Here is a 16,922-nt window from a genome sequence, read left to right on the forward strand (position 1 = left end):
TTTTGTCAATTTCAATTTTGATGTCCAAAATTATATCATTTGATTTTCTGTAATGAAATTTGTGGCATTAAAATTCAAAGCTTGCCATGACACGTATCTGACAGCTTATCCCCACACTCATTATGCATGTAATTGAAAACATAACAAATTTTCTTTATTAATTAAGTATCTATATAGCGGACTGTGCCAGACCCTCATTGGTAGTTGTTTTTTTAAAACCTGCTAGTAACTACACTTATGTATCTACTATCTATATTCATGTACATTTGTATTACAGAAAAATTGGATTTATACCAGCACTTCATTTTATTTATAATAATGAAAACGAATTGGAATTGAATGATCAAAATTTAAAATATTTAAAATAAACTTCACTATATTTGTATACTTGATTATAAAGATGAGATTTAAACATTTGTCAGATGGATTTAAGAAACCAGGTGTTGCCACTTTTCACAATGTGATAATTTATTTCTCATATGACAGCTAAATGTTTTTACAATGTAGACATGTAGACTTTTCATTAAAACAGGTAGTATAGTTATATAGAGTGTATGAGATAAACAAGGTTGAAAATGTAAGATTGCTCAAGGGCACAAAATTGTAATTTTTTTTTTCAAATTGAAATTTTTTGTGCCAGCCCCCATAGCATGCATAGTGGGAAATATACCTGTGGAGACTATAATTGAAATAAAGTACTTGTAGGTATAAATGTACATCAAATAACAAGAATGAGATGTTTTAAATTAAATTACATGTATATATGTCATTCAAATATACATGTATATGTACATGTACATGACAAGGATTTTGATTAAATTAGCACAATCTGTCAAAGTGTAAATTCTACAATGTTCTGCATGTAGTTTGTTTTATTGCGTTCTGTTTTGTACATGGAACTAAGGAGTAATTTAGGAAATTCTTCTGTAAAGAGTTTGGTCACCTCTGGGAATTTTTAGATAATTAAATATAAGGTAAGCATGATATTAAAGTGGCTGTATCTTCATGATCTTAAGGCTTAATTAGTACATGTAAATGTGTTTTATTGGTTTTCTTCTTTTTCATCCTTGATATTTCTTGGAAGATACATGTTCTTACAAAATGTACTGTATATACATGTAGATGTTCAAAGTTCCCTTTCTGAAGATTTGGATATTGCAATTGTCCATCATCAATTTGCTGTGTGGCAGGTTATATGGGAGATATTATCTTGATATTTTTGCATTTTAGTAAAACTTTTGCAATTCTTCTTTTTAAATTTTGAACATTTTCCTTTTTCCCTTTTTTTTTCACCTGGCTTTTTTATATTGGATATTGTCTTCAATTCATCATTTTCTTTTAATTGATCTTTTTAATTGTAGAATGTAAATTGATATTTTTAACCAATAATCAAGATAAAATGTTATAGATCTACATGATCTAGAAGACTTTTTTTTAATCAGCATTCCAACTATCCTGGCTAGGATTAGTGAATAATACATCAATATTGTAACAATTAATACAATTATAAAAAACCATGCATATTAAATCTGTATATCAGAACAGAGGCCAATTTAAGGGAGGGGCCCAGGCCGTGGGCAGGCCCCCCTTTTGTGGAAAAAATTTGGTTGATTATATAGGGAATCATTGAAGCATGACTGGAGCGGGCCCCCTCTTAGGCAGTCAGTGGGCACCCCCTTATAAAAATTTCTGGATCCGCCACTGACTCTGCATGTAGAGTAAGTTTGATGAGAGGGGTTTGACCATTGAAAAATACATAAACATACATGGGATACCATACACATTTTGTACATGTAAAAGTATACATAACATGTAAGTAATGTAACTTTAATGAGCATGATGAGAGATAATGGTCTTTGAATGTAATTTACATGTTGGACAGTAGAATTGTATACTAAAAGAGTTTAGATACCCTCTCCCTTTTTATGGCCTGTCAATGTTTGACATTCAAACTGAATGTACATTTATAGTACATTGCATAAAAGATATAATCCATTACAATAAAATGATGATCTGACAACATGATTCCCTTGTGTTATAGACAATTTAACAGCGATGATTCATTCGGTAAACAAGTCCTTGATCTGGAAACTCCGTCAGAAAAGTTTGTTAATTGTTTAGAGAGATAAGGCTTATAGATCCAGAGCGAAACAGGCTGTGAAAACATTGAAAATAGTCAACAGTTTCTGCAGATTTTAATGATACTGAGGTACTAACGTTTGTACTGGAAGCTAATCATATAAATAAATGGGTTCTGGGAGTATATCTTGTATCAGCTACAAAGTTGATATCAGCATGATCAGTACTTTATTTATTTAAGCTGGGAAAAAAAAGATTTTCAGATAATTTTGTTTCCATCTGGGATACCTGTAGGTTTTTGATTTTGTCATGTGTCTGTTAGTCCAGAAATACAGTATTGAATAAAAAATCAGATCATTTTGGTATGTTCCAGAAATGCCAGATGTAAATCATGTAAGTTATATATATACATGTACAATTTGTTTTCTTTGTTTCTATGTGTTTCTTGAGAGTATTTGTGTTAGGAAGCTGTGAATGGGTGGTGTGGAGACAATCCAGTGATCTGTCCTCTCTTAAACTTATTGTCCATTTCAACTATACTTTTTTTTATGAAGTTTTGCAAAAAAATCTTGATGCAAGTTGCCAACTTGTTGCTTTTTGCTAATTTGTAATTTTTGTCGAGCCTGCGACTTTTGTCGCAGAAAACTCGACATAGGGATAGTCATCCCGCGGCGGCGGCGTTAGCTAATTTCTTAAAAGCTTTATATTTTAGAAGGTGGAAGACCTGGATGCTTCATACTTTGTATATGGATGCCTCATGTTACGAAGTTTCCGTCAGTCATATGTCCAATGTCCTTGACCTCATTTTCATGGTTCAGTGACTACTTGAAAAAAAAGTTAAGATTTTTTATAATGTTAAATTCTCTCTTATTATAAGTAAAAGGATAACTATATTTGGTATGTGCGTACCTTGCAAGGTCCTCATACCTGTCAGACAGTTTTCACTTGACCTCGACCTGATTTCATGGATCAGTGAACAAGGTTAAGTTTTGGTGGTCAAGTCCATATCTCAGATACTATAAGCAATAGGTCTAGTATATTCAGTGTATGGAAGGACTGTAAGGTGTACATGTCCAACTGGCAGGTGTCATCTGACCTTGACCTCATTTTCATGGTTCAGTGGTTATAGTTAAGTTTTGGTGTTTTGGTCTGTTTTTCTTATACTGTATGCAATAGGTCTACTATATTTGGTGTATGGAATGATTGTAAGGTGTACATGTCTAGATGGCAGGTGTCATCTGACCTTGACCTCATTTTCATGGTTCAGTGGTCAAAGTTAAGTTTTTGAGTTTTGGTCTTTTTAGTCCCCTACCGACGAAGTCGAAGGGGACTTTAGGTTTGCACTCCGTCCGTCTGTCCATCCGTCAGTCCGGCAAATCAGCTTTCCACACTTTTTTTCTTCGTTCTTGAAGATATTGATTTGATATTTGGTATATAGTTTTATCATGACAAGTTATAGATCAAGTTCGAATTTTGTTCCGGTCTGATGATTTAGTCCAGAGTTATGGACCATAACTCTGGACCATATCTTATGTTAGAGTACTATGTTAAACCATATTTCTGTACAAAGGGAGATAACCCATTTTTTTAAAGACATTCTTTGTTAAATTATTTGAAGAATTTTTTGACAGGTTTGTTTGTTATTTAGTATAAACTAATTTTCTGAATGCTATATATATAAAAAAAATTATGAAGAGAAATCCTTTAATTAAATAATAATCTATTTTTATTAATGTATATATTTCAATACATTACATTGTGTAGATAAAAGTTTTTGACATTTTATAGATAAGTTACAAATCTATATTAGTTTTGTGACAAATGAAAGAAAAAAATATTTGGAACTATTAATTATATCTGATTATAATTTGAAAATAGATATACACTGTGTTACATCATATCTAATTTTAGAGAACTATTAATCGTATCTAATGTTTTTTTCATCATGCTTATAAGATATTGATTGGTAATTGGTATATACATGTAGTTTTATCATGACAAGTTACAGATCAAGTTCAAATTTTTGTTTCGGTCTAATAATTTTGTGCAGAGTTATATATGGTCCTTGGACTTGAAAAATTCACTCATACAATCAGTTTTTATACGACCGCAAAAAAATTTTGTGGTCGTATATTGGTATGACGTTGGCGTCGTCGTCGTCGTCGTCCGGCGTCGTCATCCGGCGTCGTCGTCCGAACACATATTGGTTTTCGCACTCTAACTTTAGTTTAAGTGAATGGATCTTTTTGAAATTTGACCATAAGGTTAAATACCACAAAAGGAAGGTTGGGATTGATTTTGGGGGTTATGGTACCAACAGTTAAGGAATTAGGGGCCAAAAAGGGGCCAAAAATGAGCATTTTAAGTTTCCAGACAATAACTGTGGAACGGTGTATGGATCTCTCTGAAACTATACTACAAGTTTCCATACCACAAAGGGATGGTTAGGATTTGCTTTGGGGGGTTATGGCTCAAACCGTTTAGGAATTAGGGGCAAAAAAGGGGGAAAAACAAGGTTGTCCTGGTTAATGGACAAATACTTTAGTACAAAACATAATTTAAAGCAGTGTAAGGGAGATAAATCAAAAACATCATTGAAATTATCTCCCTTACACTGCTTTTAAATTATGTATAAAGTAATGGTTAATGAACAATAAAGATAATCTAAAACAGTGTAAGGGAGGTAGTCCAAATACAACGTTTTGGTTACTTCCCTTACACTGCTATTAAATTATGTTTAAAGAAATGCATATTTATAAAGGAAGACCAGTAAAAATATCTGCAAATGTTTTCATCTTTTTTTTTACAAAAAAATCCATATGAAAGATTTGACACTATATTTTTATTAATTCTATTATAAAATAGATTAAGTTAGCACTATGGTAAATTTAAATGGGTAATTATGGTTGCCAACTCCATTGGAAATTTGAATTGAGATTATGACCATATCTTGAGGGCAGCTGCTTGAGGGAAAGAATTTTTTTGGGGGAAAAAGAATTTAAAGAAGTAATCTTTAATTGCACAGTATGGCGCATTAGATTTGTAAAATCTTTGATCACATTTATTTATTTGTTATGCCGAATCTAACAGTGTATTTAGATTTTTAATTTTGGGTCCAGTTTTCAAATTGGTCTACATTAATGTCCAAAGGGTCCAAAATTAAACTTTGTTTGATTTTAACAAAAATTGAATTCTTGGGGTTCTTTGATATGCTGAATCTAAACATGTATTTAGATTTTTGATTTTTGGCCCAGTTTTCAAGTTGGTCCAAATTGGGGTCCAAAATTAAACTTTGTTTGATTTCAACAAAAATTGAATATATGGGGTTCTTTGATATGCTGAATCTAACCATGTATTTAGATTTTTTATTTGTGGACCCCGTTATCTAATTGGTTCATATTGAGGTCAAAAGGGTCCAAAATTAAACTTTGTTTGATTTCATCTAAAATTGAATTATTGGGGTTCTTTGATATTCCAAATCTAACCGTGTATTTAGGTTTTTAATTTTGGGTCCTGTTTTTTAAATTGGTCTACATTGAGGTCCAAAGGGTCCAAAATTAAACTTAGTTTGATTTTGACAAAAATTGAATTCTTGGGGTTCTTTGATTTGCTGAATCTAAACATGTGTTTAGATTTTTGTCGAGCCTGCGACTTTTGTCGCAGAAAGCTCGACATAGGGATAGCGATCCGGCGGCGGCGGCGGCGGCGGCGTTAGCTAACTTCTTAAAAGCTTTATATTTTAGAAGATGGAAGACCTGGATGCTTCATACTTTGTATATGGATGCCTCATGTTACGAAGTTTCCGTCAGTCACATGTCCAATGTCCTTGACCTCATTTTCATGGTTCAGTGACTACTTGAAAAAAAAGTTAAGATTTTTTGTAATGTTAAATTCTCTCTTATTATAAGTAATAGGATAACTATATTTGGTATAGGCGTACCTTGCAAGGTCCTCATGCCCGTCAGACAGTTTTCACTTGACCTCGACCTCATTTCATGGATCAGTGAACAAGGTTAAGTTTTCGTGGTCAAGTCCATATCTCAGATACTATAAGCAATAGGTCTAGTATATTCGGTGTATGGAAGGACTGTAAGGTGTACAGGTCCAACTGGCAGGTGTCATCTGACCTTGACCTCATTTTCATGGTTCAGTGGTTATAGTTAAGTTTTTGTGTTTTGGTCTGTTTTTCTTATACTGTATGCAATAGGTCTACTATATTTGGTGTATGGAATGATTGTAAGGTGTACATGTCTAGCTGGCAGGTGTCATCTGACCTTGACCTCATTTTCATGGTTCAGTGGTCAAAGTTAAGTTTTTGAGTTTTGGTCTTTTTTTCTAATACTGCATGCAATAGGTCAGCTATATTTGGTGTATGGATTGATTGTAAGGTGTACATGTCTAGCTGGCAGGTGTCATCTTACCTTGACCTCATTTTCATGGTTCAGTGGTCAAAGTTAAGTTCAGTGATCGGGAAGGACATGCGCCTTGCGCCAATTGCGCTTATCGACCAGAAATGGCGCAAAGAGTGACAAATGTAAGCGCCCGCGTGGCGCATGATATTTTTCACTTCGTTTTGAAACGTTGAGATATCGTCAAATGGATTTCCGATCGTATTTCGTGCCGCCATGTGTGAGTACACAACTGTGTAGTGTTTACTCCAATGATAGGAGCACCTATATATTTTTGGGACGTCTCGGGTGTTTTCCTATGGTAATAATAGCAACATGCGGTATGACTGATTACCCAAAAAACGTAATTAACCATCATTCATGATATAATTTTTTATAAACAACTTTAAATTTGTGAAAATTGGCTAGTACAGGCGAGAATTCTTCTCTTATTATAATCTTTTAAGTAAGCTTGCTATTATTTCGATTGAAAAATCCGAAAGCCTTTTTATGAATAGCATAGTATTTGTCTCCATAAAAGGGGCTTAACTGACCTTGTCAATTTTTTTGGTCTTTGGCTCGTTTTGACATTTTGTAAACATGCCTTCAGCTAATTGTTGTTGTGTCTTATCAATTAACGTTGCTCTCTACTGTTATTCTTGTCATCGTGATGAAGTAATAATAATACAAGTGCAGAGGAAATGCCAGAAACGTCCTCTAATACGGAACGTCTGGAATAAGTATGGTATCGACGAAGACCCAAATTTAATGTAAAAAAAACCCATAACATGAACAAGGGAACAGTACCAGTTTTAACATTGTAAATTAAGGTTATCGTAAATATTGCCCGGTTTGGAAGAAGTTATTGTATATTCATTGAAATTGAAATTACAAAATCACAGGAACAATATCCATGATATTAATTAGAATCATACTTGTACATTTTGTAAGTACGGTGAAATATACACTTTTTTATTTTTATTTTTTATTGTAAACGAATGGCCCACTCATTTGACAACATGGCCCATTAATTCTAAAAATGGCCCATTGAATTTATTTTTGGAGGGCCCTGGGCCCATAGAGAAAAAATCCTTCCAGATCACTGAAGTTTCGAGTTTTGGTCTTTTTTTCTAATACTATATGCAATAGTTCAACTATATTTGGTGTATGGAAATATTTTATGATCTATATGTCAGTCACGCAGGTTTTATTTGACCTTGACCTCATTTTCAAGGTTCATTGCTCAGTGTTAAGTTTTTGTGTTTTGGTCTGTTTTTCTTAAACTATAAGCAATAGGTCAACTATATTTGTTGTATGGAAGAATTGATAGCTGTACATGCCTGCCTAGCATGGTTCATCTGACCTTGACCTCATTTTCATGGTTCATTGGTCAATGTTTAGTTTACTTGGTTAATGTTAAGTTTATGTGACAGTTGTAATAAAGCTTTATATTTAGGACTATCAACATAATATCAATGATTAGTAAAGAAGGCGAGACATTTCAGCGTGTGCACTCTTGTTGATTATGGGCCCAGTTTTCAAGTTGGTCCAAGATAGGGTCCAGTATTTAAACTTTGTTTGATTTCAACAAAAATTGAATATATGGGGTTCTTTGATATGCTGAATCTAAACATGTATTTAGATTTTTGTCGAGCCTGCGACTTTTGTCACAGAAAGCTCGACATAGGGATAGTGATCCGGCGGCTGCGGCGGCGGCGTTAGCTAACTTCTTAAAAGCTTTATATTTTAGAAGGTGGAAGGTCTGGATACTTCATACTTTGTATATGGATGCCTCATGATACGAAGTTTCCGTCAGTCACATGTCCAATGTCCTTGACCTCATTTTCATGGTTCAGTGACTACTTGAAAAAAAAGTTAACATTTTTTGTAATGTTAGATTCTCTCTTATTATAAGTAATAGGATAACTATATTTGGTATGTGCGTACCTTGCAAGGTCCTCATGCCCGTCAGACAGTTTTCACTTGACCTCGACCTCATTTCATGGATCAGTGAACAAGGTTAAGTTTTGGTGGTCAAGTCCATATCTCAGATACTATAAGCAATAGGTCTAGTATATTCGGTGTATGGAAGGACTGTAAGGTGTACATGTCCAACTGGCAGGTGTCATCTGACCTTGACCTCATTTTCATGGTTCAGTGGTTATAGTTAAGTTTTTGCGTTTTGGTCTGTTTTTCTTATACTGTATGCCATAGGTCTACTATATTTGGTGTATGGAATGATTATAAGGTGTACATGTTTAGCGGGCAGGTGTCATCTGACCTTGACCTCATTTTCATGGTTCAGTGGTCAAAGTTAAGTTTTTGAGTTTTGGTCTTTTTTTCTAATACTATATGCAATAGTTCAACTATATTTGGTATGTGCGTACCTTGCAAGGTCCTCATGCCCGTCAGACAGTTTCACTTGACCTCGACTTCATTTCATGGATCAGTGAACAATGTTTAGTTTTGGTGGTCAAGTCCATATATCAGATACTATAAGCAATAGGTCTAGTATATTTGGTGTATGGAAGGACTTTTAGGTGTACATGTCCAACTGGCAGGTGTCATCTGACCTTGACCTCATTTTCATGGTTCAGTGGTTATAGTTAAGTTTTTGTGTTTTGGTCTGTTTTTCCTATACTGTATGCCATAGGTCTACTTTATTTGGTGTATGGAATGATTGTAAGGTGTACATGTCTAGCGGGCAGGTGTCATCTGACCTTGACCTCATTTTCATGGTTCAGTGGTCAAAGTTAAGTTTTTTGAGTTTTGGTCTTTTTTTCTAATACTATATATGCAATAGTTCAACTATATTTGGTGTATGGAAATATTTTATGATTTATTTGGCAGTCACGCAGGTTTTATTTGACCTTGACCTCATTTTTCAAGGTTCATTGCTCAGTGTTAAGTTTTTGTGTTTTGGTCTGTTTTTCTTAAACTATAAGCAATAGGTCAACTATATTTGTTGTATGGAAGAATTTTTAGCTGTACATGCCTGCCTAGCATGGTTCATCTGACCTTGACCTCATTTTCATGGTTCATTGGTCAATGTTTAGTTTACTTGGTTAATGTTAAGTTTATGTGACAGTTGTAATAAAGCTTTATATTTAGGACAATCAACATAATATCAATGATTAGTAAAGAAGGCGAGACATTTCAGCGTGTGCACTCTTGTTGATTATGGGCCCAGTTTTCAAGTTGGTCCAAATTGGGGTCCAAAATTAAACTTTGTTTGATTTCAACAAAAATTGAATATATGAGGTTCTTTGATATGCTGAATCTAACCATGTATTTAGATTTTTTATTTGTAGGCCCCGCTATCAAATTGGTTCATATTGAGATCAAGAGGGTCCAAAATTAAACTTTGTTTGATTTCATCGAAAATTGAATTATTGGGGTTCTTTGATATGCCAAATCTAACCGTGTTTTTAGATTTTTAATTTGGGTCCCGTTTTTTAAATTGGTCTTCATTGAGGTCCAAAGGGTCCAAAATTAAACTTAGTTTGATTTTAACAAAAATTGAATTCTTGGGGTTCTTTGATATGCTGAATCTAAACATGTATTTAGATTTTTGATTATGGGCCCAGTTTTCAAGTTGGTCCAAATTGGGGTCCAAAATTAAACTTTGTTTGATTTCAACAAAAATTGAATATATGAGGTTCTTTGATATGCTGAATCTAACCATGTATTTAGATTTTTTATTTGTAGGCCCCGCTATCAAATTGGTTCATATTGAGGTCAAAAGGGTCCAAAATTAAACTTTGTTTGATTTCATCTAAAATTGAATTATTGGGGTTCTTTGATATTCCAAATCTAACCGTGTATTTAGGTTTTTAATTTTGGGTCCTGTTTTTTAAATTGGTCTACATTGAGGTCCAAAGGGTCCAAAATTAAACTTAGTTTGATTTTGACAAAAATTGAATTCTTGGGGTTCTTTGATTTGCTGAATCTAAACATGTGTTTAGATTTTTGATTATGGGCCCAGTTTTCAAGTTGGTCCAAGATAGGGTCCAGTATTTAAACTTTGTTTGATTTCAACAAAAATTGAATATATGGGGTTCTTTGATATGCTGAATCTAAACATGTATTTAGATTTTTGATTATGGGCCCAGTTTTCAAGTTGGTCCAAATTGGGGTCCAAAATTAAACTTTGTTTGATTTCAACAAAAATTGAATATATGAGGTTCTTTGGTATGCTGAATCTAACCATGTATTTAGATTTTTTTATTTGTAGGCCCCGCTATCAAATTGGTTCATATTGAGGTCAAAAGGGTCCAAAATTAAACTTTGTTTGATTTCATCGAAAATTGAATTATTGGGGTTCTTTGATATGCCAAATCTAACCGTGTTTTTAGATTTTTAATTTGGGTCCCGTTTTTTAAATTGGTCTTCATTGAGGTCCAAAGGGTCCAAAATTAAACAGTTTGATTTTAACAAAAATTGAATTCTTGGGGTTCTTTGATATGCTGAATCTAAACATGTGTTTAGATTTTTGATTATGGGCCCAGTTTTCAAGTTGGTCCAAGTTGGGGTCCAAAATTAAACTTTTTTTGATTTCAACAAAAATTGAATATATGGGGTTCTTTGATATGCTGAATCTAACCATGAATTTAGATTTTTTATTTGTGGGCCCCGCTATCAAATTGGTTCATATTGAGGTCAAAAGGGTCCAAAATTAAACTTTGTTTGATTTCATCAAAAATTGAATTATTGGGGTTCTTTGATATTCCAAATCTAACCGTGTATTTAGATTTTTAATTTTAAGTCCCGTTTTTTAAATTGGTCTACATTAAGGTCCAAAGGGTCCAAAATTAAACTTAGTTTGATTATAGCAAAAATTGAATTCTTGGGGTTCTTTGATATGCTGAATCTAAACATGTGTTTAGATTTTTGATTATGGGCCCAGTTTTCAAGTTTGTCCAAGTTGGGGTCCAAAATTAAACTTTGTTTGATTTTAACAAAAATTGAATATATGGGGTTCTTTGATATGCTGAATCTAACCATGTATTTTGATTTTGGACATTGGACCATAATAGGTAAATTAAAAAAATTCAAGTTCTTAGACCACATTCTTTCTGTGTCAGAAACCTATGCTGTGTCAAATATTTAATAACAATCCAAATTCAGAGCTGTATCAAGCTTGAATGTTGTGTCCATACTTGCCCCAACTGTTCAGGGTTCGACCTCTGCGGTCGTATCAAGCTGCGCCCCAGCGAAGCATTTTATCTACACTTGTTTTTAGTCATGCTTGAAGATAATATATTGACATGATATTTACTTTTTGTTTACACCATGACAAGTTATAGAACAAGTTAGCATTTTGTTCCAGTATAATGAATTTTTACCCGGTAGGTGACTATGTATTGCCATGCAATACTCTCAGAATGCTTGTTTTCTAATACTATATGCAATAGGTCAACTATTTTTGGTGTATGGAAATATTTTATGATCTATACGCAGTCGCGCAGGTTTCATTTGACCTTGACCTCAATTTCACAGTTCATTGATCAGTGTTAAGGTCTTGTGTTTTGGTCTGTTTTTCTTATACTGTATGCTATAGGTCTACTATATTTGGTGTATGGAATGATTGTAAGGTGTACATGTCTAGTTGGCAGGTGTCATCTGACCTTGACCTCATTTTCATGGTTTGGTGGTTTTACTTTTAAGTTTTTGTGTTTTAGTCTGTTTTTCTTATACTGTTTGCAATAGGTCTACTATATTTGGTGTATGGAATGATTGTAAGGTGTACATGTCTAGCTGGCAGGTGTTATCTGACTGTGAACTGATTTTCACAGTTCATTGCTCAGTGTAAATTTTTTTGTGTCTTGTTCCATTTTTATTCTTATACTGTTTTTGATAAGTGAACTATATTTGATGTATGGAATGTTTATGAGGTATTTATGTCTGTCTGCCAGATATCATATGACCTTGACCTGATTTACATGGCTCATTAGTCAATGTTAAGTTTTCCTGCTGAACTTTGTCTTGGTTAAGTCTGTTTCTTAGAAACTATAAGCAGTAGGTCAACTATATTTAGTGTATTGAATGATTGTAAGGTGTACATGTATTTCTCTTTCGGTTTATATCAGACCTTGACCTCATTTTCTTGGATCATGTTAAGTTTATGTGATAGTTGTAGTAAAGCTTTATATTTAGGACTATCAACATAATATCAATGGTTAGTAAAGAAGGCGAGACATTTCAGCATGTGCACTCTTGTTAGGTTTATTTGAACTTTAATTTGCCAGGCCATGGATGATAGATTTTGGAAGTAGACTTAATAGCAATCTGTTTAATACGCAGTTTATTGATTAAAAGTGTTAATCAATGTCTATTAAACTGTTATTAATAAAGGCCTTAGGGTAATACCTATACTCATATATATATATATATTATGTGTGAGATCATTGTATCATCACAAGACAGTGAGACAATCCAGCTTCCTCAAGATAAGGAATACCAATAACACACCACCACACAGTGCTCAGTGTTCTTCACTCAATTTCAAATGCCATTTTCTTGAAATACATTTACCGGTAATTTCCAATTAGTGTATATAAAAAAGAAGATGTGGTACGATTGCCAATGAGACAACTCTCCATAAGAGACCAAATGACACAGAAATTAACAACTGTAGGTAACCCTACGGTCTTCAACAATGAGCAAAGTCCATACCGCACAGTCAGCTATAAAAGGCCCCGAAATGACAATGTAAAACAATTCAAACGAGAAAACTAACGACCTAATTTATGTACAAAAAATAAACGAAAAAAAAATATGTAACACATAAACAACGACAACCACTGAATGAGTTTCTCTCTGATGAAGGTCATAAAGTTACAACCCAAATTTTGTAATGAAATCTTGAAAGAAATTCATTTTAGGATTTGGTCAGAGTATGCATATTCACATGATTCAAGCATTATGATATGTGGTATTTGGTGATAATACATAACATATATAAAGGTTGAGACTGAACACAAATGTGGCCATTTCCATTTTAGACAAACATTGACAAAAACCATCTGAAAAATGATGTTTATGGCATTTTTGCTAAATTTTCATATCTAAGCTTGAATTTGAGCGTCTTTAATGACCAAATGAGTTCAAATCTTTTACATTAACTAATTGAATCGACTTAAGTAAACACTTAAGTGTTTTAAAAATATCAAAAATCTTTCATTAAACATGTTAAATGTACTTCGAATATTAGGCCAAAACTAGCCCTTACTGGACCTTCTCCTTTTTGGTCATTTCTGTTTTCCATTTAATGTTACATGTAAACATACATATGTAAAAAAAAACATTATTTCTCCAGTTTCAAGGGACTATAAAGTGTGTGTGTTCTCCGTCAATTGGATTTGTTAGGTTATATAAGTGCAGATGTTGAGTAGGTGGTGGTTGTTGTAGATTACATGATGTTTAGGGTTCAATATGATACTGTAAATTCAGAAATGATTGCGTGCATTTATTTTTGCGATTTTGTCATTTTAGACTACAATGCGATTTTAATTTTTGCGATATTGAGAAAAATCCTGTTTAACTCATATAGAAAATTTCAAAATACGAGTTTTAATTATTGCGATTCACATTTTTCGCAATAATAAAAACATCGCAATAATTTCTGAATTTACAGTACTGTAAATTCGGAAAATATGGCGGGGGTTTTTAGTAATGTGAATAATATGACTACTTAAGTATCACAATAATCATGATAATAAGAACTTGCATTCTGATATGATTTTATCAAATACATATATCTGTATGTAGCTTTTCCTAAAATTGCAATAATCAAACTTGCATTTTATTAATTCTTCAAAAATCGCAATAATAAATGCACTCAAAATAATTTCTGAATTTTTAATTTACAGTAGATAACTTGTTATTTTAGGTACAGTAAAATATTTTTTACAATACTCAGGATTATGAAAAAAATGGGGATGTACACTAATGTCACAGCTATTTTACCAGTTAAGATTACTTAACTTTCTATGTAGTATTTGGATATTTGATTTAATTGCTCCTTTTTTAAAAAAGAACCACAAACCTACATGTACATGTATGAACAAAATCATCAATGGTCATGATCATGCAGTAATGCTTCCTGGATTCATATAAGGTGTAACCAACTAAAGAAAAAAATATGTTATTTTTAGTTATCACTTTTTTTAACACTGTCAGAAGTATATATCTAGCTCAGGTTTTGTATACATAGTTTATGACATGTGTATATCATGTAGATAGGTGGGACTTTTATACATGTAATATGATTATTGTCCCCAAAAAAAGAATTACAAATATTGACAATAAACAAATTCTATACGCCTCAGATGAGTCATACTAATATTATCTCACAAATAAACATATATTGACTTACTACCTACAAATTCGTTAAAGGTAAGCTGTTCATCAATTTATTTTTTATGGAGTTGCACTCTAAATAGTGTTTTGCTTTCAATTTGAAACTATAATCTATATTTTGTATGTACGTGTAGCTACTGTACACATGGTACAGTATATAAAAGTATTTTATTTTGAAATAGAGAAAGATTGAATGTGTCTTTGATTTGTATGTAAAAACTTAGGTGATGAACAATGATTGAGATTATAAAATACAATTCAGTTATTTGTAATTTGCCAAGAGTATATAATCATCAGGGTACCCTGTATATACTGAACCATAGCTACATTACATTCCTTGTGATATTTATTTATTTTTTTGGAAGAAACGTGGAACAGATATATCTGGTCTGCAAATTATCCAAAATAATATTACAAGGACCATAAGAGCTACAGTTCTGTAACTAGGTACAAAAATGTAACCTGGTGCTTTCGAAATTGATCTTGATTCTTTTATGAATTTTTTTATTTATTGAGAAAAATAAAAGGTTTTTCAATGTGTCAGTCACTTACGATAGAAAAGGGCATTATGTTTTCTAGTCTGTGTCTTTCTGTTAATCTTCATGTCATGTATCTGGCAAAAGTTTGGTATAAGATAGTTTACCTTGAAATTGTGATCACCTCAACTTGAGACTTCGTACGCATATTTATTATGATGTGAACTTTTTAAAGTAAATATGGCAGATTAAGGGTGTTAAGCCAGATTTTGCAGTTCATTGAACATAAAAACACTGTAAAAATGTGATAGTGTGAGTGGGGGATGTTGTCCTATATATTGACATATACACTCTAAATCATATTTTCATAAAAAAAAAAATTTAATGCATTTTGAATAATATATACATGTAGTTGCATGGTATACATAAATTCCAGTAACAATGCTTTACAACTTAGACCCCTTTTACATTTGTACGAAATTGAATCAATCTTTTTATTTGAATGATCTTAAAAAGAGCAGTTCTGGTTTACATTTGCACAAGCAAGATCAATCTTTTTTAATCTAGTGCATTTACACTGCAATATATATAAAAAGAATCGGTCTGACCTTATTACCTAACAAAAAATTGTAAATACATGTATAGAATAATTATGTTAATGTGTGCATTTCAGGAAATAGTTGATTCATTAGATTACTTATGCAGTTATTAATTATCTTTTTTATTCACATGTCACAAGTCATTTAACAAGAAAATGTGAGAAGACTATCACTTACAAGGGAAAGGTCATTTCATTTAAAGATGCACAAATAAATAGGATTTATCTATTCAGAACAATGATGCCATAAACAGCAGAATATATTTCTTTTTTTGTTTGTGTTATCCTCATGTTCTTTCAAATTATTGGAGAATGTGGATGACAATTTATAGCAGATTTTTTATAGATCGTTTTATGGATGTGATGGTATAATTCTAGAAACAAGGGTGGTATTTCAATATTCCCTGTAATGAGGATGCTACATTGTATATGAAACTTTTGGGGAGAACACTATATAAACCTAATGCCAAATACTTAGTACACACTACTCTGTTTTAGATAAACTACTAAAGCTATCACTCATGCATGACTTATATTATTTAAAGTGTGTCATTCTGCAAAAGATATTGATTTAGACAGTTTAAACAGCATGTCTTGATTAAAACAACAGCATCTGATCTATTTTGTTGATTAACAACAGTCAAAAACCCATTTCTGTGCTGTTACCCTAATATCCAGAGACCAGACTTTCATGACTAGTTCTGACTTAAGTATGGTTTTCCATCATGTCCTGCCATTTATCAAGATCTGTGGGAGAGAGATGGGAATTGCCTATAATTGACTGAGATTATACCAATGCTAGTTCATCAATATTGACGAATTCTCATGATTTATGTTTTTCAGACCTTAGTAAACAAACCAAATAAAGATTTGGAGAGAAGAAAAGTACTTTGCTGATTAAAGACTGAAAGGTAATACAATCATTTATCTAATTGTATTTAAGCATAGTCACACCTCATTGGAAAAAAGTCATGGCGGAGGGGGTGATAGTATATTCTGATATCCTGTGATCAGCTGATA

At 32.6% G+C, this 16,922-nt stretch overlaps 1 protein-coding gene and 1 long non-coding RNA gene across 3 annotated transcripts in view; both read left to right on the forward strand.

Moving 5' to 3' along the window:
- Positions 1–2,987: 2,987 nt before the first annotated feature.
- Positions 2,988–11,695, forward strand: LOC127705725 (uncharacterized). Its single transcript, XR_007983952.1, has 3 exons — positions 2,988–3,060; positions 6,092–6,173; positions 9,008–11,695. It is a non-coding gene; the product is annotated as an uncharacterized LOC127705725 (long non-coding RNA).
- Positions 11,696–16,722: 5,027 nt separating this feature from the next.
- Positions 16,723–16,922, forward strand: part of LOC127705703 (CD82 antigen-like) — a 237,599-nt gene continuing 237,399 nt past the window's right edge. For both annotated transcript variants that reach the window (XR_007983937.1, XM_052210079.1), the window contains exon 1: positions 16,723–16,813. The gene's annotated coding sequence lies outside the window, so the exon portion shown is untranslated. The remainder of the gene's footprint in view (positions 16,814–16,922) is intronic.

Source organism: Mytilus californianus, unplaced genomic scaffold (genome assembly GCF_021869535.1).
Source record: "Mytilus californianus isolate M0D057914Y unplaced genomic scaffold, xbMytCali1.0.p SCAF_6, whole genome shotgun sequence".
Classification (NCBI taxonomy): Eukaryota; Metazoa; Mollusca; class Bivalvia; order Mytilida; family Mytilidae; genus Mytilus; species Mytilus californianus.